Consider the following 24,525-nt stretch of genomic DNA (forward strand, 5'->3'; position numbering starts at 1 on the left):
TTTCCATTGGGCATGGACGATAGGTGAAATGTGCTTCGTTTGTTTAGTGAGAATTCCAGCTTGTCCCTTTGTGCAGGGTCACTGGAGTTTCTGTGGACTTGTTAACCTCGCCTTCACCTCGGGTGATTGAAAGAGGCAGGGCTGGAAAAATCCCTCGGCGTTGCTTTGAAACACTTGATACTCGGTATCAACTAAAAGATGAGGATTGCTGGAAAACTGTCTGTCTTGTCAAAATATTTTGCAGCGCAGGATGGAGGTACTTCTACCTGTGTAGCCTGTGGATAAACTGTAATGAAAGCGGTTGACGACTGAGCACAAGTTCTGTGAGAGCTGGGAAAAAGGTCAAGCTGCATCCAGCTTAAGGTAAAAAGTGTAATTTATGATGTGGTACTGCTAGTGTTCTGCAACAGCTTCATGTTTTTGTGTCAGTTTAGGGCCTTGTTATGATTTAACTGTTAGAGCTGTGTTATTTCAGTTTTGTCTGTGGCACGGACAATTCTTTTTATGTGTTGTTCTGTGGCACCGGTTTCAACATAATAGAAGTTACTGCAGTAGTTTTGGAGTATAAACTTTACAAAGCGTTTAGGACTTCTGGATTAGGGTGATTTTCATTTTAGCTCTGTTTTAAATTCTCCCTTACAGGTGTGAACAAAGGTGGCCCCTGGGCTGAGGCTTCTCAAAGGAAGGTTTGGTCTGGAGTTTGTTTTCATGGCACAGGTGAAGACCTTTGGAAAAGAACTTTTATCATGGAAACAAAGTGTCTATAAATATTAACTAAACCAACAGAATACTTTTTTAAAAAGTTTCTGAGATACTTCTTCCATTTTCTCTGAAGAAAGAATATGTTGAGTGTTCTAATTATATAAAGTTGTATGAAATTCCCCCCTCCAAAGTATTGGAGGAAACTTATTCTAAGTTCAAAACCAAAATGAAATGCTTAATACAGTTGGTTTCCCTACTGCCCCTTTTATATGCACACTGTGTGTATTGCAGGGGTTTGAGAAGTCTTGAGAACTGAAAATGAATGAAAATGTTTCACAGGCCAAATATTTAAGTGTCCTGTCACAATGGTAAATAAACTTTAAATAACATCTTTGCAGAGTACAGCTTTTCTTAAACAAGCAGCAACAACAAAAAAAATACTTTTAGGACAGTAAAAAAAAAAGTAAATCAGCTTTAAAAATGCATATTTAAACTAAGGATTTGGTTTTGTTCTCTTTGTAATGGAAGAAGCAACTGTTACATTTTGATGAAGCGATACTAAGTCTTAGCTGAAGAATTTTTATTATGTGTTTCTGTGAATAAAGCTGTCAGCTACCCGTTAGAGATGTCATTGATTAGAAATACTGCCTACAGACACAGTGTATGGAATCCTCTCTTTTTGGAGTCCTTAACGGAGCGGAGCAGCAAAAGTGGTCTGAGTTTGGTTGTGAGGGTGGGAAGCTGCCCTGTAGGATCCCTGGTCGCTCTCCTGATGGAACATCAAAATATTCTCCATTCTTATCTGTATGCTCTGGTTTTTAAAGCTCAAGCACAAAAAAGTTAATATTGTGAGTAATCACTGTAATCGCTACGGTTAATGTTTGATTTTTGTACATGGTTTACATGTTTGTCTGGTTTCTTCATTGCTCAAAGTAACCTGTTGTTAACTACATAAAAAGGAGATTCTAAATACGGGTTTGCGTGTTGAAGCTGATCATGTCAGAATCCTGGGGCAAACTCTAAAATACTAAAAACACTCACTATAGAAACTGTTCAGTTATTACCGAGCCCGAGTTAGGTTTTGATGTGCTTCTATATGATTATCTTTAATGTATTTTCTGATCTAGCCTTAAAAATTATTTAATGTAACTGCAATTTGGCCAATTAGGTGACTTCAGCCACGGTTTGTTGATGGTTCTCAATGTTTTGTTTTTGGTTTTTTTGTTAATGTGAATACTGCAGCCTTGCATCAATTCAAGTTTCATATGAAGGACTCCTGTACATTAAGCATATACATCATGTGTGAAACGCTGTTGTGTTCTATGCTTAAAATTGCTGGATAGCTGAGCATTTGCTGAAATGAGCTGCTGATTGTTGGGTGGTTGGTTTTTTTTTTTTGTGGCTTATAATACTCCTTTGTAGATCTGCTGGTATCTTGTTTGTCCCTCCTGCATCTGGACAATGCATTCCTTCATGGTTTGTGTAACATCCTCTTCAGTGATTTCTGTGTATGCAGATACGGTAACTGGAAGGAGAAAATTCTGTTCTTGAATCGTCCCACTTCCCCACACCCTGGCATAGCTGGGGTGTTGGTCATTAAGGGGAATTTAGAGCAGTATTGATTGTTGGTATCCAGGAATTCTGGGGAAAAGGGACAAAAATGAGCATTAGGAAACTGTAAATTTTCTGGCAACACAGATTTATACTTTGAGACCCTTAAGATCAATGGGGGAGTGCTATAGGCAGAATGAAAGAAAATAAGAGTTTAAGATGTTGGATGAATAATCACTGGAGCTCACTACTGTTTTAAGAGGCTTGGCTGTCGGTGCTGTGCCTTCTGTCTGTTGTTCAGTTGTTTAAATCTCTCCCAGTAGCATTTAACAAGGTGTAAACTGAGTGGTCAAGTCTAAACCCAGAAGGGTTCTTGTCTGCTCTTATTTGCTCATTTTTAAAATGTAATCAGCCCTTTGAGGGAGTTGGGCAAGTTCAAAACAATATGTTTTTCAGTGCTTGCTTCTGGGACCGGTGTATAATTGCTGCAGCTTGTGAGTGATTCCCATTGCTTTCTGCATTAATTGCTTGCAAATACTCCACATCTGTGTCACAGTATTCTGTTTTCTAGCAGTGTTTCACCTAAGAGATTGATACCTGGAAGCACAGACAAGAAATGAAGAAAGGTTATTTAAAGAAATTTAAGTTAGCAAATTAAGAGAAAAAGAGGTGAATACTTCTAGTGTATCTCAAAACTGCCTTTTTTTTTTTTTTCCAGGTTTGGATTTGTATTCCTTGAGGATCCACACGCTCTGTAAAGCTAGGTTTAGTGTGAATACATTATATTCTGAAGTTCCCAGTTCTTTATTTGCAATAAAATTCTGTAAGCCCTGCTGTCCCGCGGCTTGTATTTTGGTATTTACATTCATCAAATTGGGATCAGTTTTGTGCCGTTTCTGCTTCTGTATGCTTGAGGAGCAGCCGTTTACCTAATGGAATGGTTTCCTACAAAGCAATCAAGAAACAATTCCGTTTCAGAGGCCAGTTCTGCTGCTTCGCTTTAATCTCTTTTCAGATGTACCCTCGGAGTACAGGTGGTGTTAAGGAGGAGATGAATATCTGGAAAATGCCAATTTAGGGGCATAAGATGCATTTACATTCAGTCTGGGAATATACTTGCCGCCTGTGAGTCAGCAGTGTCAACCAACTATGCAGCAGAAAAGAAAATGATAAAAAGGACAGAAGTGACAAAATGAGTGCAAATTATGTAATCAGTGCTTCTCCTTTTATCAAAATAGTTATTTCAAACCCTAATGAGCTTTGCCAGCCAGCGGTAACATTTTGAAGTATTGTATTAATAAGCATTCATTGAATTTTGTTAGTTTTGATACAGCGTTAATTTTCAGTAACGCAGTATTCACATCTAGATGACATTTATCACTGCTACTAAGTAGAAGTAGTACTGAAAAAGGTTAAATATGGATTTTAAGATATGCATGAAAAGAAAAGCCTTTTCATTATATGAAATGAGATCATATCGGTGAAATATGTAGCTGCTACAAGATGGAGATCCCTTGGTCCTGTGTAGAAAGGCTGGGTGATTTACCGAAAATGGGGTAACTGTTTGTAATTGAGCTATGTGATCCTATGTGGTTTATTACTGCAAATTTATTTATCTTGGCACTGATTCATATGTCCTAGCAATTTTAAGGTCTTGCAGGACCATTACATCATCTGGGTTAAACTCTGTATAACATAGGCTTTTTCTGACTTTAGGCAGCTACCCCTGTATTAAGCTAGTACTTACCACAGAGCACATCTTTTAGAAGTGTTTGGTCTTCATTTACAGATGTGGAAGGACAAAGAAGCCTCATTTTACTCTAACTTCATCAGTAGTTAATGACCCTCATTGCTGAAAAATGTAATTAAGCTCTATTTCTAATATGAATTTGTCTGGCTTGAGTTTCCAGGCATTGCCTCTGGTTTCTGCTTCAGCGCTCCAATGCTTTATTCTTAGTGAGATGTTTATACTCTCTAATGAAGTCACCTTTCAATTCTCTTGTTCTAAACTAATCAGACAGTTCTTTAACTCTTGCTGTAAGGCATTTTCTCTAGCTCTTTGTTATTACTATATCTAGATGAATTGTTTTGGTTGTATTTTTATAAAAAAGTTTAAAGAAGAACTGCACATACAGTGTTAACATCTGCCTCCCCAGTGCAATACAACATACTAAAATCAATACTCTTGCTGTTTTCCTGTTGATTTATCAAAGCATAGGATTGCTCTGTGCCTCTTCTTTTCTGTGTCATCTGAGGATTGCAGGTTCACCTAGTTGCTCACTGGGAATTTTTTTGAGCTGTTCCTCTTCAGAACATACATAGAGTTCTACAAAATAGGTTAGAATATTTTATGTCCAGCTATAAACTTTATATTTGCCAGAATAAATTAATTTTCCTGAATAAACCCAAGTCTTCAAATGATTACTGAGTGCTAACCTCACTGGATGGAATTTTTCAGAATTTCTTTCTGTGTTTGTTGACAGATCAGTGGTGAAAATGCTGGATATGATTGGATCCGCACCTTGAGTAGAAATGTACTTTCACAGTGGCAGCTATTCTTATGAGTTTATATACTTAATATGGTCTGTGTAGTGCTTTTTAATCAAACTGTTGAAAGTGAAGCCTCCCTTGACCCCTCCCATACTTCTTTTTTAGAAAGAAAGTAACAGGTTTGACAGAGCTTGCCTTCCGTTATACATCTGTGGCTTTCCTGAAGCCTTTCATGAAAATTTAATAAAATACAAGGGAATATAATAGTCTCAGTGTCCAAGGGCATGGGCTTTATTTTTTTTGCTTAAAAATATATATGTTTGTAACTTGCTTCTAGTTGGGGTTCTCCTGTATTTGCTAATATTAGGCATACCACAACTGCTGATGACCAGATGATCAGCTTCTAGTTCTGTAATTAGTTCATGTTTAATGGGATGCCAAGCAGATACCTGGGCTGTGAGGTGCAGCAATGTTTGTATTTTAAAGGTCATGATAATCTATTTTCATGGGTTCTAACTATGTTTTCACTGCTGATTGCTTGGGATCTCTTGCTTGTAGGATTATCCTCCAAACTGAAGTTCCCTCTGATAATGTTATTTCCAAATTTTATTTATGGATGTTATCCTGTTTTCTGGTTTGGTTACGTGCAGCAAATCTCTGTTTGTAAGAGGCATGGTGATCTATGTCTTTTTAGGTTCAGAGTTATTGATAACTTCAGAAGTTGTGATCAGGGACAATCATATTTTGGGATTGCATCGTCTGATGGCTATTGCTATAAATTTGGTCACCTGCATCATACTTTGATGCAATTTACATTGATTTTTATGACAAGTAGATGCCTCAATACTTGGGGAAGATGGTGGCCCTTGTGCATTTTACCTTCTGTTTTAGCATAGGCATTTCTAAGTACAGACTTATTGCATGGTTTGGTGAGCTGGAGCCTGCACTATCACTATATTTCTTAATCATAAGGAAAGATGAAATTTGTAATATTCTAATTTGACCTGTATAAAACATTCAGAATACTTCCCTGCATTACTGCATGCATCAGAGCTCATGTTTATGACAGCCACCTGAAGGTGCTTTTGAAAATTGGCCTGCGATCATTGCAGTGGCTAACCACCCTTGCTTAAAGAATCAAAAAAACCCAACTGTTTTCTCTTCTGAATTTGTCCAACTTCAGCTTTCAGCTATTAGGCCTTCTTTGACCTTTGGCTGCTCTATTGAAGAGTTAGTTTTGAAGCTTTTGTTCCCATAGGTACATACTTATAGGCAGGGACTGAGCTACTCGGTACTCCCTCCTTGGTATAATAAATTTAGTGTTCTGACTCGGTAGTGAGAGATGTTCGTAATCCTGAAATTCTCTTTTGGCTTTTTAACATTTTGAATTGTGGATGTTTGTTGGGACATACGATGTGTCATGCTGGTGCCAAATACAGGCATACAATGATCTCGGTTTTTAACTCTCTTTCTGTCTTGTCATCTAGTAAGTTATGGTAGTCTTCAGGCCGATCTATTTGCACACCATAATTTCCTGTAATTCCAACACTTCTATATAAATTTTCCTTGTGTCAGTTCTGAAATAGGTAGCTTTTCATTATCCTTTTGCCTGTGTTGATGTCCTTCAAGTGCATGATCCAGATCTGTCCATCAGTGGCGTATCCTCTTCCTGTTTACCATTTTCCCCGGTCCTTCTGCCAGCTGTGCCTCCTATCAACAGCAACTGTTTGTCTTCTGGGTCATTGGTAAACTGTTAAATAGCAGAGGGCCAAGAACTGGTCCTACTTAGTTATATTTTTAAGTCAAATAATGGATTTTTAAAAATTAATTTTGTTATGTTTGTAAATGACTTGATTTTTAAAAATCAAAATAATGAGTGGATAAATCATTTGTCTTTGAAAATGCCAGATACACTGCATCAATGTTCTCCTCACATTTAGTATTACATTTACCTTTATTTAGCTGTGGACTTCCTGTATACATTCATCAATTGTAATGCTGGTAGTCATATATTGGCATTTGTTCATGTAAATAATTATTTAGTATCTTAACATCTGAAACTGCTGTCTCAAAACTAAGATTAGTTCTGGAGCAAAAATTCTATTGACTTCTGTGAGGCCCATAATTTACATATCTGAGCCTATGTATGTGGAGCCTGCATATCTGGAGACTCTGAATACCATATGTAGCTAGTTTTGTTTCTATACTTAATAAGTATTAGAATAAACTTTTCAATAAATTGATTTATCTAGGAAAACAATAGGTTTCTGCCTTTCATGCTGGCCAACTAATGAATAGTGTCAGAAGAAATATTTTGCTTTGTTAAGTATTTGAATGTGATGTCCGAAATTGAGAGATTTGGGAAAAATGTTTGCCTTTCTCTTCTATGCTGAAAGCTACTTCGTCAGTCCTCTAGTGGCTGCAGAGAGAATGTATGTAAATACAGACGGGCAAATGGGATTGTGTTAGCAAAGACCAATATAAGCGCATTCTCAGTGGGGTCCATAACTTACTGTCAGTGCCTATTGGGTGTCACAGCGCCTAAATGTTCAACTTGGCAGGTTAATTCAGGGCAAAGCCGTGCCAAAGGGCAATTTGGCATTCCCAGGGGAGCTGTCAGGGAGAGGGGTGATGCCAGGGATGTGTCAGCTGCCCATCCTTCTTGGGAGATGGAGGAAGGAGGTGCTTGGTGTACTTCTAGAGGGTTGATGGGCAATTACTGGAGCCCTTTTCTTGACCGTAAGCTTGTGGTTTGGTCTTTTTCCAATCTGTTTAGGATTCCCCATGCTTTGTGTGGCAGCCTACAAATTGGGGCGGTAGGGTTCAGCTCTTCCTTCAGTGCAAGTGGATTCAAACCCACGGGGCAGGCCCTGTTGCTTATGGGCAGATGGAGGAGGGAGGAAAGGAGGATGCCTTCTGTTCCTTCCTCTGTAGCTGGAAAATGGCAATCAAAAAATCGGGTCTTGGAGTCAAAGGGAGAGCAAACCCATTTTTGGCACGCAGAACACGCTGATAGTTTATTCAGTGAGTATGTAATATGTATATTTGACACCAGGTTTCGTTTATGTCTTTGACTATTGAATCACTTAATGTTTGTTATTATAGTTCTGCTTTATTGCAGTAGTTGTTCAACAATTTCTTGTAAAAGCAGTATCCCATTTTACAGCATTTTGATGATGGTCATGCCTTTTTTAGCCCCTCATGTGAGTAGAAATGCTTTTAAGACTTTAGAGTTATTTTCTTTTTTTTTTCCAGTATCCCTGTGGATAATCATCAATCTTAAGATACAGAATTATATTAAGCTCTGAAAACTTTCTTCCTATGCTTTTTAAAAAATAATTTAGAAATGTTTTTATTGCTTAACTTGCCATTTACAATAATTCTTACAAATTTGTTATTGATACACTTCATTACTTTTTCAATTTTACAATTGCTAGTTTGGAAGTCACTGCCATTAATTTCCCAGTTCTTTGTTGTGTTGGAAAATATGAAATCTTTCTACACTTATCTTGTATCTATACCTTGAAGGTCTTTATATGTGAAGCCTCCCCGCTCATCTTTTTGTTTCTCACATTTAATTTTTCTTACCTGTTTTACAGATTATTTCTTATTATACTCCACATTAGTACTTCACTACTAATTGCTTTAGTAGTGGGAGTCACTTATTTGCTTCCATTTGGATTAAAGCTGATTACTGCTGTGGGTTTACTATATGGAAAGTATATGTTTAAGTTGTGACACTCTCCCTTTAATGCCTCTGCCTGCAGGAAAGAGGTAGAATAGGAAAACACGTTTCATTCAGTTAACCCCAAACCTTGTTTTTTCCCTTGGTGACCCAGCTTTGCCCATACCTGTCTTTGGGATGCCATCAGTCCCTTTTGTACCTACAGTTCAGCTTGAATGTTCATATATTTCATGCTCTTCCCTAACATTTGGATGTAAAATACTGCATTATTGACATGCAGCACCGCATGAATATTAAGTTGAAAGCACGAGTGAGCACTGGTATAAAATGAAAGCCACCAGAAACATTTTGCTTGCTAGTTTTCATTTTCTTTATCCTTTTTTCAGTTGGCCACACTATTATGTGTATTGAAATGTGTTACCAAATTTGGCGTTTGATTCCTGTGAGAGACTGTTTGCCTCAGGATTCAGTTGCAGCTTGCTGCTGGAGATGTGGACTCTGAACGCCTGTATTTGGGTCATTCTTAAGTACACTGGAAAAGCCCGGGGAATAAGAAAGCTTTGCTATTGTCTCAGAATAACTTTTACTCTCTTGGTCCTCGTCTGACCCTATGATAAGTATGAAATTTCTGTCACGCTGTTTTTTTTGTTGTGGTGTGGGGTTCTTTCTGGGTTTTTTGGTTGCGGGGTTGGATTCTTTTGTTTTGTGGTTTGTTTTTGTTTTGTTTTAAACTTTTGTGCTATCATTATCTATAGCATCTTGAGGAGAAAAAACCCACCTTTCTTCCAGTTGGGAGCAAAATGTCTGGTAAATACAATGAGATAGTGTTCGTTAACTTTCACAGAAAGCTCGGTTAGCCAGTTATTTATAAACTCTGGCATTAGAATTGTGTTTAAAGGAACAGTGCTTAAATTCATTTTTCTTACGTAATTATGATGCTGAACGTGTTTTCAAAGCTCAGGCTTTGTGCATAATATGCACACAATATTAGAGCATGATATTTATTACATTTTTTTAGATCTAGAGGGGGAAGAAAGATGCAAAGTAAATATAGTGAAGGTTGTCTAAACTATTTCAGTGGTTGAGGGATGAAGGAATATTTTCATCTTGGAGGCAATGGTTGAGTTTTTTAAGAATGTTTCTGGGAGGAGAATAAATACAGGCTAAGATACCTAATGATTCAAATTTTGTTAGTAAAAGTTGTGTGGAGAAATTGCTAATTCTGGGCTGGTAGGTCAACCTGACAAACTTGTTCCCTGCTAATTGTACATGTTCCAATTATGTTTGAGGGGAAATTTAATTGGAATCATTCTAGAAATCACATACAGTAAGGAGAAGTTAGGGAATATAGAGTTTAAAAATTGATATGTAGCAGCAAAAGATAAAGCAGGGCATGTGATGCTAGGGCAGTTTTAAGTGATATGCCAAGGTAGACAGTCTGGACAGGGGCACAGTGACTTCTCTCCAGGCTCTGCTGGACTTTGTACATCTGTAATGTACAATTACAATGCAGAAGTTGATTTAATTTTGTTAATGTAAGGGAAAGCATTTTTAAATGTACTGTTTGAATTCTTTGTCTCGGTTTTTAATTTTTATAAGATTGGTTAAAAATTAATTGCAATTGATAATTCAAACTTCCTTGGGTTATTGCCTTTTTCACAAGTTATCACCCATTAGCTAGGAGGCATAGGAGTGTGTCCATGCTTACCTACTACAATGTTGTGAATTAATTAACTTAAATCAGAGGTGAGCAACCTAAGTGCTATGATAAGATGTCTCTTGGTGTAGTAGGAGTTTGTGTGCCTCCAGAGGATGTTGACCTGTGTTGAGACGATGACTCTTCAGTGTGGACAGCCTTTCCTCTTGGAGAAGGCAAGTGTCACCAGCTGGCTCGTCTGTAGTGCTCCCAATCTATAGGAAGTTGGTAGCAGGTTCATCTCAAGCTGTGGTTCACAGTTCCTTCCTCTGAATGGCACATGGTGGGAATTGGGAACAGTCTATCACAATATCCTCTCTGGAATACATGTTTTAAATTATTGAGCCGTAATTTAAATCTCCCTGAAGTCAAATGTATAACTTCAATGTTACACAATTTTCTCTGTATGTAAGTTCCTTGCTTTTTCCTTTCACCTTCCTCCTTGCAAACAAAATAGAGAATGATGAACACAATTGAAAGAAAAGTGCTTTGGGAAATGGAAAGCAGGAGAAATAGATAGAAAACTGTGGTGTTTTTTTTCAAAAATCAGTATTATAACGGCAACACTGGAATAAAATGTTAACTTGTTTTTGCAAAACATTGTCTTAAAGTTGGCTACTCATCCAAGAGCGAAATAAGGAACTACCCTTTTTAGACAATAAGTCATCTAATAAGACAGACTTAAATGACATACTGCTTTGAATAGATAAATTGGATAAGCAGTTATAGTCTATCTCAGCTTTTAAATAAGATTTATATGACACATGCTATCACTAGTAAATATATATTAAGGAGACATTTGTTTTGATGCTGTGTGATTTGCATGCTGTGCTTCCTCCATTACTGCTTCTTTTACCCATTCTTTTACTCAGTTACAATCCCTCGGGTTTTGTTACTTTTATTCATTCAAGCTTACATTCCTCATACCCTTTTTGTCATATATTTTAAAGGAGCAAGCAGAAGAAAGGAGATCAAAATGAAACTTGGGAAGAAAACAACTAGAATGCTTTTAATTAGAAAATAGGAATTAATAAACGTATGGTTTAACTGAATGCTTGTTTAACACCAACCTCTAAGTGTACTTTAAATGTTAGGAATAGGTAAATAAAAGTGAGACTAAAAGGAAGTATGCTTCATAAATGTGGATGAGATGTATTAAGTGTGGAGGAAGATAAATTAAAAAATTGAGTTAATATAATTTTTAATATATACAATGAAACTCTTAAGTAAATACTTGAAGTAAAGAATAACATTCAACATTTTAGCTCTACCTACTACAGCTTCATTCTATGGTAGGTAACACAATCCGTAAGTTTCAAAGCTTGTCCCTAGCAAATTTTGTCTTGTCTTTGACAAGCCTAGAAGTCTGAATGCCCTACGTGTCCGTGGTGAAGGCACGTTAGGTTCTTCTTGTATATACATCTGTGTAAAGCTGTGAATTCTTTGACTTCAGTAATGTTCTTGTGCCAACTGACTGCCATTAAATTACTAAATGCTGGGTGGTGTATTTCTCTGAGGAAATATGTTACCTCACTTCTGACTGTATTAATTCTTTTTTATATGAATAGCATCAGAAGCTCTAGTAATAAATAGCCAATTTATTTTGCTCAGTTGTGCACCTCTAGACAGATGGCATTGGTCTCCTTTTGACCCACACATTATAGGAACTGTAAGACCTAGTGATTAATTCTTATCAGAATAAATTTAATCTAATTATCTATAGATAAATCCTGAAATGCTTGGCCTCTGAATGTGGACTTTCTCTTCTGGGTGCTTACATCACGGTGTGGCAGTGGACGGTCTTTTTTTCTTGTGTAACTTTTGGTCTTGACTCCTATTTCCAAATAATGGATATTTGTTATCTATTTTAATATTTGTTTAGCTACTCAAACAGAAGCCAAGGTGTTGAATATATGAACCTGATACTTCTGAGTAGCTTTGTTTCTGTAGTGCTGGGAACGTAATCCAAACATTTTTATACAGCGGGGCTTGTGTACATGCTCATTTTCTGTCATGTTTCTAGATGAATAGTGAACTTACAGAATTTATTAGAAAATTTTTCTACATTTCTGAAAAAAAAAAGAAAGAGCTAATATAAAGTTTGTCAGCACTGATTACTGCTAGATGACAGTGAAAACTCAGCTTTGGTTGTGCTTTTTTCTCAGTATAAATGAAAAATTAGGCGTCTTATTTGTGTAAGTGAATGGTAACAATAGCTATTCCTTATGTTAACCAACCAGTGCCAACAGGTACTAGTGACTAACCATGGGAGAATCCTGGTTAATGCAGGGCCTGATTCTTTTCCCATGGTGCTAAGTTTCGAAGGCATATTTTTTTTAGAAACTTGGAGCAATCATTACAAATTATTCTCTTCTATGGTATAGGTGCATGAAATGAAAAAGTATGACTTTTTTTAATATTAAGTGTTTCATGTTACATTCAGAATTAGAGAAATAAGAGGATGAGGTCTCCTCTACAAAGAGGATGCATACATTAACAGAAAGGAGTGGGCTATATAAATGGGAGATCACTAATGGTTTTTATTAAAAATAACATAGGGCTCTCATGTGACAGCTTTTGTATTGTTTACTTCATCTACCCTCCCAAAGACAGGACTAAGGTATAATTTTTGTTTTCCTTCTATAAACTTGCAGAAGATATAGCAGGAGAAAACATTTTCAGGTAAGTTACTCTTTTGCTTTCATCAAGGTAATATTTTCAGGTGTTGCTTTAAATGCTTAAGGAGTTTGGAATGTGTATCAGAAATAGGGCAGTAAACATGTTTTTATATATATGTAAAATATATATATACAATTTCACAGAAATCAAAATACAAACAGTTTGCTAAGCTGAGGTAACGTTTGAAGTTTTTTTAATAGTGGAATTATTAAGCGTTTTACAAAACTAGATAGAATTTAGATATTAGATGACCAGGTCATAACGTTGCAAGACGGTACAGGGAATTAGATTAAATACACTTTCCATACCTGTAGAGTGATCAGACTGTCTTAACATACAGATATAATTATCTTTAGGAGGTGGTTGAATTAACTTGTGCTGTGTTACTGGGCTTGAAGGGAGGTTGTGTTGGGCAAAAATCTGCACCTTGTCTTGTGTCAGTTTTAAAGATAACTCTGCTTCTGTTTGGGGTTTTTTTTCTACCAGTCCACATCCACTGAAATATTTCCCCTGCTTCTAAAATAAGGTTTCCAAACTGACTAGAGAATTTTGAGTGCCCAACTTGCATTAAGATCTGATTTTTCAGAATGAATAGCTGCTCCTTATTTTCTGAAAATTGAGTTTGTTTAAAGTGGTGTTAGTTGAGTGCTTGAAATTTTTTTTTATTTAAAGTCTTTTCCCTTGGCCATCAACCTATTAAAAAACTGAAATATTTTTACAGTAAGATTTAATACTTCCAAATTAATTTCTTAACAGGACAAGCCAGGTGTTTTAATGTATGTTCAGGAGTTGATGGATTGTGAGAGAAAAGTGAACACGGTCATTGTAAATTAAGCACAGGGCAATGTTCAATACAAACACTTCTCCATAGTCTGTTGTGCTCAAGGTGTGGGCATGGAGGTGTGACACCACCCTTGGCTCTGAGGTCTGACTTCTGGTGAAGAGCAAAGCCACCTCGTTTCTTTCTCCTGATGCTCAGTGCAGCACCCATGTGTGAGAACAAACCATAAGTTTTTTGGTTTGTCTAAAGCTGTGGCTTCTTCCCAGTCCCAAACAGTTGCTGTGGTGTTGTGTGAGCCTTTGGCCTGGAGCCATTAGGGGCTGCAAGAGCCAGGCTGGGGTCCGTATTTAGGGACTCTTCTAAACCATTAACAAAGTTAGGTTCAGAAGTCCTGTGCAAACGCTGCACCCTTAGCCTTTATATAACATAGAAATTGTCCTCTTTCTTTGCCCATTTGAGGGCTCTTGAATCCCTGGGGAGTAAGAGATCTTTGATAGTCCTTCGCTGGAAAAACAAAGTGGACCTTTGGTCAGCATAATGATATCTGCTCAGCAAAACATTGGATAGTGGATGAGGGTAAAGGCCAGCTGTGCAGCCTGCTCTTCCTCCCTGTCTGTATCTTTTGGTGGAAGACTCAAGTGGGTGCTGGGGACTCAGGGACAAGCTAGTTTTGGGAGAGGGCCACGCTGCCGGCTTGCATTCTGCTCGGCAGTGGGAAGTGCTCGGCCTTTTGTCCCTTGTGCCATTGTGTGAAGGTGGTCCTGCTGATCCTGCCCCAGCTTGCCTGCCCTAATCACCATGCCTTCCTCTGGCAGGAGGTCAAACACAAACACGTGTGGTGTCTGGAGGCTTGGGGAGGAAAGCAGGGATGGGCATGGGAACAAGCCCTGGCTCCAGTTTCAGGAGCTGACGTTGGTGGTGGTTCCAACCATCCCTGTGTGACCTGGCTTCTACAGGAACATGCCTGCGACTGCCTCTGCCTCCTCTGCAGCTCTGTGTACTTGTGCCGTGCCTTATCAACACACAGCCCAAGCGTGCCTCAATAAAACGTAAAGTAATGCGCACGAGTTGCCCTGGGTTGACCTTACCAGGTAGATAAGTTAAACCTTATGGAGATGCTTATTCCCTTTCACCGTTAGATGGAGCAAAGAGCTGTTCTCCCCCGCTAAGCCTCAGAGCTGAGAAGTCTTTGCTTAAGCTCTTCCTGGGAGCAAATGAAGCCTCCAGTGCTATGTGTTTGCTTCCCTTCAGAAAAATAAAGTGCCCAGTGCAGAATCCCGGCGTGTTTTACCACCTATTTAAAGTTGCAAAACTAAGAATGTGGTAAATGAATACCGTCTGTAGTGAAGCAGCTTTTACGTGCAAGGTCAATCTTTCATGCATGGTTTCTGCTTTAACCCTCTCAACTCACCAGAACGTTCAGCCAACACGATCAAAGGGATGAAATCAAATACTTCTTTTTAAGAAGTGATTTTTTGCTGTCAGGAGGTGAGTATAACTGATACCTGAGACTTAAGTTATTAGTCTACTGCACTGAGAATTGTAGTTCTTGTGATTTGTAAATAATTTTCCATTGGAAAAATCTTTACATGCTGTGAAGCTATACTTGGTGTCTTGTTTTGTGTGATAGCTGCTTTTAAAAATGTATTTATTTCTCCATTAACACGTGCTATTCTTTCCTTGGATGTTTGTAAGGGCTGTGTGGGGAGGGAAATGGCAAGCAGCAAGATGAAAGCTGGCTTGTGCCTGGCTGTTGTTGAAGTTGTCTGTGGAGTTCTCTATGTGTATACAGGTCCTAGCACGTTGTACTAATTTTGCAAGGGCAGTTGCTTGATCAAAATAGTATTTCTTTAGAATCATAGAATAGTTAGAGTTGGAAGAGACCTTAAAGATCATCTAGTTCCAGCCACCCTGCCATGGGCAGGGACATCTTCTATGGTTCTATGACTCAAATTTGGATTTCAAGAAACATTTACCAGCTTTTTTTTTTTTTTTTTTAAACTAAAATATAGCCATGAAGTTAAATTGGGGTTGCCAGATTCATAGGCAGTGAGGGTTCCTTTGTAACATGAGTAGAGATGTAGCAGAGAAGGAAGATTTTAGAGTAAGAATGGGGAGTTTTTTCCATACCAATACCTACAGACACTATTCAGATGTAGCTTAGGTTCCACAATAACACTCTGCATTGATATTATGAAAAAAACCATAATATGGCCCCAGGCCATATGAAATTGAAGTTGTTTGCTGTGTGCAGAGCATGGTCTCTTACCTTCCCCACCGTTATTCTAGAAAGTTTAATATCACCAGAAATGTAGGTTATTTACAAGTATTCAAACCAACAATAAATTAAGAAATTTAAACAGCTATTTCCTCCCCTCCCATCCTCTGAAGCTTGAGTTGCATCTGGTAGACATGGAGTTGTTTATGCTTTCGTTTTGGGACTGAGAGCCAAGTTTGGTACCTGGCTTCTGGCTAAGCCTTTCCGCTCTTGGTACCTGTTAATGTGTGGTTAGTTCCTTCCAGTGCTTGTTTTTTTCCTGTTTGTGTGTTTGTTTCAGATTTTTTTCTGTGCTGAGCAAGTATTTTACAATGCATATTTGCTTCTGCAAATAGTTATTAATTTGCAAAGCCACTGGAATCTTGTCCCTACAGCATATATCCTGCAGAGGAACTGCTGTAAAACTGTCTTAAGGTAGTCAGTCTGTAAATAATTGTTGAAAATAAATCTTGTTGCATTCAGCTTGTCATACCTTATTTGCAAGTGCATAGTAACACTGTATTGCAATAATTTGCTGGCATATTTTTCTATTCATATTACGCAGTATTTATTGAGATAGTATTAAATGAGACATTCTAAATTTTTTATTCGGTAAAATGGTTAAGAATTTTAACAAGACCTTAGATACAATTTTAAGATTGCCTGCCTTAATTTATAAGTCACTATTTATAGCTAGCTAGTTAATTCAGTAAGAAAGGACATAATTGCTTGCAATTTTGTTGTGAGTGAAAAAGAGAAAAGTTGCATTTTATTTGCAGTCTTAATGGTGGTTGAACCTCTTTTGGGTCGTCAGAGACTTTTGGCAAGGTGGGATCTTGTTCTGTGGAGGAGACAAAACTGTTTGGCGAGCTTGCTGCTAATGCACAAAGCTCTGCAAAATTGTACAAAGCAATTGCAGGAAAGAGGGTCTTTGGAGAATGAAACAAATATATTATGATGGGTTTTTGTGCATAGTTCAGTGCTTGGACATAATCTAGTTCATTATTGCACTGACTGTAAGTACTGTAGAAAGATCAGTTCAGGCTTACCAAAAGTAATGTGATCTGTGGATAGCTCTTTGTAACAGAGGCTTCCATTGCAAACTGGGATTTTAAGTGATTTATCATTCTGCAGAGATTATTAGAACTGCAACTCCTCCAGCTTTTTACAATACCAAATATTTAAAGAGCATTCAGGTTATTCACTTATTCATAGGGAAGAGTCAGTTGCCTATGATTCACTGTAGTGAGTATTCAATCCAGTCTTTCTCTCCCTTTGTCCTCTCTTGGAGTCAAACGTGATTTATTTAATTTCAAAATCTTTGTGGATCACCTCTACGTCTATAGCTGGCCTCTCATAAGTAGCAGGAACACCTGTTTGGTGATACAAACAGAATATTATAGTACAGTTATATTATGTGAAACAGTTTATAGGAAATTACTGAATGTATTTTTCATCTGGTCTTTTTATAAACAAAGTTATTATCCACTGCTAAAAACTGAAGGATATAAAATATTGAACCAGATACACCAGTAATTCAGTCAGCTTTCCTTTCTGTAGTAAGAACTGTGCAAGAATTCTTTTGGTTTTGCAGGTGAACTGAAAAATCTGATTTTATACAGTTTAAAGCCAAAATTGAATTATTGGATTATTTTTTTTTTAGGTTTCTGTATGTGAATTTTTCAGACATTTCATGCTGTGGGAAGAACTTAACAGTCTTCCTCCATGCACAGTATGGTGCAGTGGCCAAGGCACTCACTTAGGAACTCCAAATTCATGTCTGTTCTCTAACATGTTTTGAGCAGAAATTTGATAAATAATTATCTAGTGGGGTTTTTTTGTGGTGAGTGGGGTAGGTTTTCTTTTTTTGTTTGTTTGGTTTTTCTGTTTGGTTTTGGGTTGGGTTTTTTTGTTTGTTTGTTTCTGGTTTTGGAATCGTGCTTTGGGAGAAGTGGTGAAAATTAAGATGAAGGCATTTGGACAAGTTGATCTGGGTTCTTGAAAGTTTTTAGAGTGACTGAAACTGCATATTTTTTTCCGATGTATTTGTTAAATAGTAAAATCACCTTTCTATCACTTAAAAATAACTACATTCCCAAAAAACTACTACATTCCTAAGGTAGCTGATAAGTCTTTACCCTGTGGGAATAAGCCTGAGAATGCCAAAATGACTTGGCGTGCTGTCTCTGTTTAAAATACAAGCAATCCTTTTAAAACTTGTATGTTTTACTTAGAGACGTGTTAGTTTCCATTCATATTTTTGTTTATGTATCATTATTTATGTAATAAAAGCACTACTACATCCACAAGCTGTCTATGCCGTATGTGCGTGCTGTGCACCTATTGCACTGAAAGAATTAGAAATTTTAAAGACTTAAACACTTAAGGTAACGTAACAGGGCTCTTATGAGAGGGATAACCTGTTATGAAACATTATTAGACCATTTCTTGTAACTAGCGGGGAGCTGGGGAGCAGTGTTACTGCTGAAGTAACATCAGCATCTGACCTGATGTTTGTTTGCTAAAGGCTCCCAGTAGCCACTGGCCTTGTGCGGTCTGCGGAGTGGGACTTGCCAGTAAACATGGGCACGTGGTCATGACAAGGAAGCAGGGTCTCTGATAAAGCCAAATCAGCTTCATTTTATCCATAGGAGGAGATGTCCAGATGGCAGAGAACCGTTTTTGAACGGCCAGGGAGGAAACAGTGGATTTAGTGTTTACTTTGAGTTTAGGTAGAAGCTAATCTCATTACTGCTTGCGACTGAACAGTAGAGTGATTGTGAAATGTTCAGCTGTTTAATGGGCACTTTCTGGCTGCGTTCAAAAACTCTGTTTATTTTCATATTGTGCATTTCTCTGTATGTTTCCTGTATTAAAAATCAGAAAAAAAAAACCTCTTAGCCCTCTAATTTCCTCATTTGTTCTGTAAAAAAAACACCATGACTTCTTCAAAACATCCCAGTACTCTGAAAAAAACACTAAACTTGATTATTTTTTCCCTGATAATTCCAAAATTCAACAGTTCTCATTTGCATCCATTGCTATTATCAGTACCCCTTGTTTCTTTCATGCAAGGGAAAAATCCATGAGCTGTAAATAACAACACACAAGGGCTGCTTATCTTCTGGGTTTCTGCTAGGCTTAATAAACTGAAAGGGGTGTGAGAATGGAGGCAGTGTCAGGTAGAGATGTCTAGACTGACAACAGTGTATCTCTGTTGACTACTATTATTGGCAAACATGGGTTAACCGCACTGGTTTTATCCACTGATAGAAGCTGGGTCTTTCTGGTTATATGCTTTGTAGAGGTTATGTACACTGAGAACACTAATGTAAAAGAACGAGCATGGCTATGAAGAGAATGATGGGCATAAGTAACTTGTATTAAAATTGACTTTTTGCCTTGCTTGCTACCTAATGCAGGCCTTATTGGAAATTTCCATGCAGCAGCTGCTAATACATGTATTTCCAGTAGGATCTGATAGATCTCTTTTTTTTTTTTTGGTGATTCTTTTTTTCTAAGAACTATAGAATCATGGAATAGTTTGGGTTGGAAGGGACCTTTAAAGGTCATCTAGTCCAAGCCCCCTGCAACGAGCAGGGACATCTTCAAGTAGATCAGGTTGCTCAGAGCCCCATCCAACCTGACCTTGAATCTTTCCAGGGATGGGGCCTGTACCACCTCTCTGGGCAACCTGTGCCAGTGTTTCATCACCCTCATGGTAAGAAAATTTCTTCCTTAGATTTAGTCTAATTCTACCCTCTTTTAATTTAAAGCTATTATCCCTTGTCCTACACAACAGGCCCTGCTAAAAGGTCTGCTCCCATCTTTCTTATAAGCGCCCTTTAAATACTGAAAGGCCACAATGGCCATCATGGAGAGAGAGCAGAATCCCTTCCAAACATCTTAAATTGCTACTAGGTGCCATTTATCAGCTTGCTCATTAATGGACTAGAGAAGGACTGAGCTTTTAGGAGGGGAGAGGGAAGGTCTTGACACGGAAGTTGGACAAGCCATTAATATTGTGACATGACCTGCAGTGCACTCCTTTCATAACAGCTTCTATACCTAAGAGATGCAGTCAATGGAAGAACCAGTAGATTTTCAATGTGAATAAACGTAGCCATCCACAACAGACCTAAAAACCTGTAGGAGATTTTTATTGCTGGCCCCAAAAGTAAGTCCTGGAGCACTACTGCAAATTGCCGTAGTGATGCCTAGTCAAATAAATCTTTCTGAGCTACAAGGTGCTTGGAGGCATTGGGATTCTTTGTTGTTGTTGCTTTCTTTCCAAGGGCTTTAAATGTGGCAAAACAGCCACAAGCACCTTCCAGACCTGAAAGTTTAGGAGGAGCCAATCTTGGAAACAGCAAGAATAGTAGGCTCCTCAGGCGAGGAAGAATGTGAATGTCCGAGCTGGAGCTGGTGTGCAGCCCCCGGGCTGGCAGGATGGGGCTGAGCTCCGTGCCCTGCGCTGGGGCATTCATCATGCGGGGAAGGAGCAGGAGCTGGAGTGCTGCCAGCCAAGGCTCTTTGGAGAGAACAACAGCCTTGTGAACAAGCAGGAGTGCCACAGAGGAGGTTTTTTTTCCTTCCTTTACCTTGTTGAACCTTTACCTCTGTTGAACTTTCTCTGTAGCTCAGTATCTGGCACAGCTGTGGAAATGTGCTGGTCTTCAAAGGAGAATGCAAGGGAAGCAGCGAGGTGGTTATGATTTGTGTGTTACATTAATTTTTTTTCTTTATAATATTCCCTTCTGAAGCTCTGGACATATGTACAAGCTGCTATAACAATGTGTGAACAAAATGTACCTGGGAATACGGAGCTTTCCCTGATCCACTTGTAGCAGAAGCAGTCTAGAGAGAATGAGACAGTCATAAAATGAAGGTAAGGGAGCTTAGGGTCAGAGCAGTGAAGCTGTTGGTGAGGTCAGCTGGTGCTTCTGGTTTGTGTTCAGAATGGTCGTGTCCTTTGTGATGATTTCACTTTGTTCTGTTGGGTGTATATTTATGCACACAGTAGCATGCATTGTAACTTTTGAGTTGTTTTCATGATGGTTAATGATGGTACGTAAGATAGGGTGAACTTTAGGATTCCTCCAGAGGTTTGTAAAGTCTCCCTTAGGAATTTTTATCTAAGATTTCTGTTGAAGCTGTCGTAATTTTCATGATGTGAGGATCAGTGTCTTGTTTCTAGTGAATGTAGAGCTTTATCTTCTACCTGAAACTTACGTTGGCATCCCTTTTAAGGATCACAGTGATTTCTAGGTTGATAACTTTTAAGTGCAAGTGGTGTTGAGGATATTAAGAATTTGTTAAAGGAAAAAAAAGAGTAAGCCTTGGCTTCCTTGTCATTCTTGTTGTCAAAACCCTCTTATTGTCTCCCTTGTACCACCTTCACTTCTATAGCCAGCCTTGTTATTTCTTCTTTCTTGGATTGGCAAGTTCCAGCTTCATTATTTGCACAGCTCAGGGCTGGCACTCTTCCACTGCTGTTAACAAAATTATTTGTAGACCTGCAAGCACAAATCTTTCAGCTTTGAGGATAGCCTTGCATTTACTTTACTCTTATTTTCTGTAAATCAAATCCTCCATGAGATGGATGTGTAATATCTGTAATTAGAGTGTCTTTTCTACTATTTTTGCGTGTTTATCAATTTTGTGCTTGGTTTTCATCAGGTTTCTCATCTGTTAATTAATCTCAGATGTTTCAGGCTTCAACACCAAGAGCATGGCTTTATCTTAATTGTCCTTTAAAAAAACCAACAGGTAGGTTGGTTAGTGATATGACATTGGAAGGTCTTGATCCCACCTGTGACACTGGAAGGTCATGATCAATGATGCTGGTATTTGTGCCAAAAGTGGTGTACATGAGCCTGGCATAGCTGTAGTCGAGGAGCTGCGCTGAGGAATCAGGGCTAGTCCTATGTGATCAGCTGTCAGGTTAGCTCTGACAAGAGTAATTCTGTTTTTTGGTTTAAGGGCATTACTGTCTAAAAAATATCAGTAATCGTCCCTTCTTTTCTTTTTTCATAGACTTTGTGTGATCAATCACAAGAATCATACGTCACTGAACATGCAGAAATTCAGAATTTTTGGTTGTGAAATTTGGTTGTGAGTTGTCGGTCTAGACATGTCTGCAAATTGTGATCAAGACTAGAATTAACTTCCATGAATGTAACAAAACAGCTGGCAGTTGAGTTGTCGGTCTAGACATGTCTGCAAATTGTGATCAAGACTAGAATTAACTTCCATGAATGTAACAAAACAGACTGAAATCTAACTTATGGTAGAAATAATAAACTGAACAGCAGATCTTGTCATTTACAAACAGTGATTTGTGTAAGATCTGTACAGGCTGGGAAGAAAAATGTGGCAATGTTTCTTAAAATTTTCCCAATCTCCAATTGCTAGATCTTCTCAAGAAAATGAAAACCTCAGTTGTTTAAGTAGAAAAGTTACCTTCTGATAGGGAAGCAGAAGTGATGCCTATATGTTCCAGAAAGGGGAATACCTGTGCTTTAATGAATTTGCTCACATCTTTGACATCAAATAAATGTCACACTTTTTCCCAATTATAAGGCTTGGGAACTTAAAAGAAACCCAACAAAAACGAGTAAGGATCCGTGATGTCCTTTGTTTTGTAATCCAGAACCTTACAATTTTAAGATAAATGCTAAATTATCATCAGATCTATAATAATGCTGGAATAACTGAATTAACAATACCTTTGATTCTTAGTTTCTGCTGTCCTTTTCACCAAGGATTTTTTGCATTACAAAATTAATAGCTTTTATTTTCTTCTTTTCATTTGGTGCATCCTAAAAGTATTCATTTGGTTCATTAGTAAATCAGCTCAACTGCGAAATCATATGAAAAACATCTAAGCTGAGATTTAAAAACACAGGTTTTCTCTCAAGCAAATAACAACAACTACGCCACATTTCACATTTACTTCTTTGTCTAAGGCTTGCCAGATGTCATGCAGAGCTTAAAAAATACGCAAGGAATAAAATGCATACTGATACACCTGGGGAACTAAATAATTGCTTCATGTTGTTATGGCTCTTTATTTAATCAATATTTTTTGTATCAGTGATTTTCTTGATATTCTTTTGATGGTTGCTCAAAAGATTCAAATGACAGCCAGCAGGTATTTTTCCCAGAAGAACTGACCAGCTGAAGAGCTCTTTTTTGGAAAGCGGAAAAAAAATTTCAAATAATTGACTCCAACCGGTGCCAGTTGGCTTTATCGAAGACTGTTAATCAAAATGCCAAATTTAGTTCTCCTCCATTGTTATGAGCTATTGCATCTGTACAGCAGATTTCACCCAAACTGTCCCAATTTGAAATTGCAGTCACCGATAGGGATAAATATAAAAAAATATAAATGTCTGGTGTAGTCCGAGTATTTATTTTCTTCATTTTACTAGTTTGTGGTGCAGTTAGGTGGGCATAATGGATTAATCAAATATGCAGTTTTTCTTGGACACCTTCTTGTAGGATGTCTGTGCAGAGAGATGTGGTGTTTTGTTTAGGGAGGATATGTGCATGCACACAGAATCCTAAATACAGGTTTGAAGAAAAGTGTCATGTGCCTAGTGTGAGTCAGAGCTGTCATTAAACTTCTTTCATAATCTCTGTTTAGATATGAAGTTTATTTTTCCAAGAATTTTTCCCTCTAGTGTAAGCAGATATTTTAGAAAATGTACTTTTATTTCTCTGAGTTACTCTTTATGATCAACAGTCTTCTTCCCTCAGGAAAGCATAGCAATGACTCCTCTACAGGAATGCATTTTAATATACTCTTAATGAATACTTTTATATAGAAACTTAGGAATAGAAATTTATTAGTTCCTTCCTTTGATAATTATGGAGATAGATCCTTCTAATCTAGTTTCCTGTTACATGAATATAATACCTTCACTGTTTCCTCTGGAAACTTTCACCCTTTAGATGACTGTTCTAATTATGCATCACAGTTATGTATAGTCATTTTATTTCATGTGATACCCATCCTCTTCAGAATGACACTCATTATTTGTTCATATCTAGACCATTTATATAGGTGCAGCAGTGTTGCCATTAAGTAGAAATCAAACTTGTGTTTTTTCATGAGTTGTGCACATACAAATAGCACATTAGGCTTTCTTGTTCCTTATACCAGAGTTAGTGGGGAGAGTTACATGTTTTGCTGTATTTTGGTGTCTTGCACAAAGGTTGTTACAAAATGCAGGAAAGAAAATTATTTTCACAGAGCAATGCTTTAAAACCCTAAGTTCATATTATAAAGCCTGAGAACTACGTGAAATTTTCAAGGAAAGTAAGTGTGATGAAAGGAAAAAAGTAGAGGGGTGTCAAGGAAAACATCTTAAATACTGTGAGACCATGGAAAATAAAGCATTTACAAAATGAGCAAAATTCAGTAGTAGTATTCAGGGAAACAGAGTTAATTAAAAATCCCATTTCTTATATGAAATGGAGGACCCTAAATCAAGTGACATGGTTTCGTGGTTTTGTCAGTGTTAGGTTGATGGTTGGACTCAATGATCTGAAAGGTCCCTTCCAACCTAGACAATTCTATGATTCTAAGCAATAACTTAAACCTTTAAATATGTGTACCAATTTGCTTGCTATTAGACCATTTATCTAGGTAAGGTCTTGTGAGCTACAAAGTGTTAGGT

The 24,525-nt window shown here is 37.7% G+C and overlaps 1 protein-coding gene and 1 long non-coding RNA gene across 3 annotated transcripts in view; both read left to right on the forward strand.

Moving 5' to 3' along the window:
- FRMPD4 (FERM and PDZ domain containing 4) overlaps positions 1–24,525 on the forward strand; it is a 319,824-nt gene that overhangs the window by 41,995 nt on the left and 253,304 nt on the right. The window lies entirely within an intron of this gene.
- On the forward strand, positions 11–2,455 carry LOC106898866. The gene is made up of 2 exons (XR_001413983.1): positions 11–363; positions 643–2,455. It is a non-coding gene; the product is annotated as an uncharacterized LOC106898866 (long non-coding RNA).

Source organism: Calidris pugnax, unplaced genomic scaffold (genome assembly GCF_001431845.1).
Source record: "Calidris pugnax isolate Ruff unplaced genomic scaffold, ASM143184v1 scaffold188, whole genome shotgun sequence".
In the NCBI taxonomy this organism is placed as follows: domain Eukaryota; kingdom Metazoa; phylum Chordata; class Aves; order Charadriiformes; family Scolopacidae; genus Calidris; species Calidris pugnax.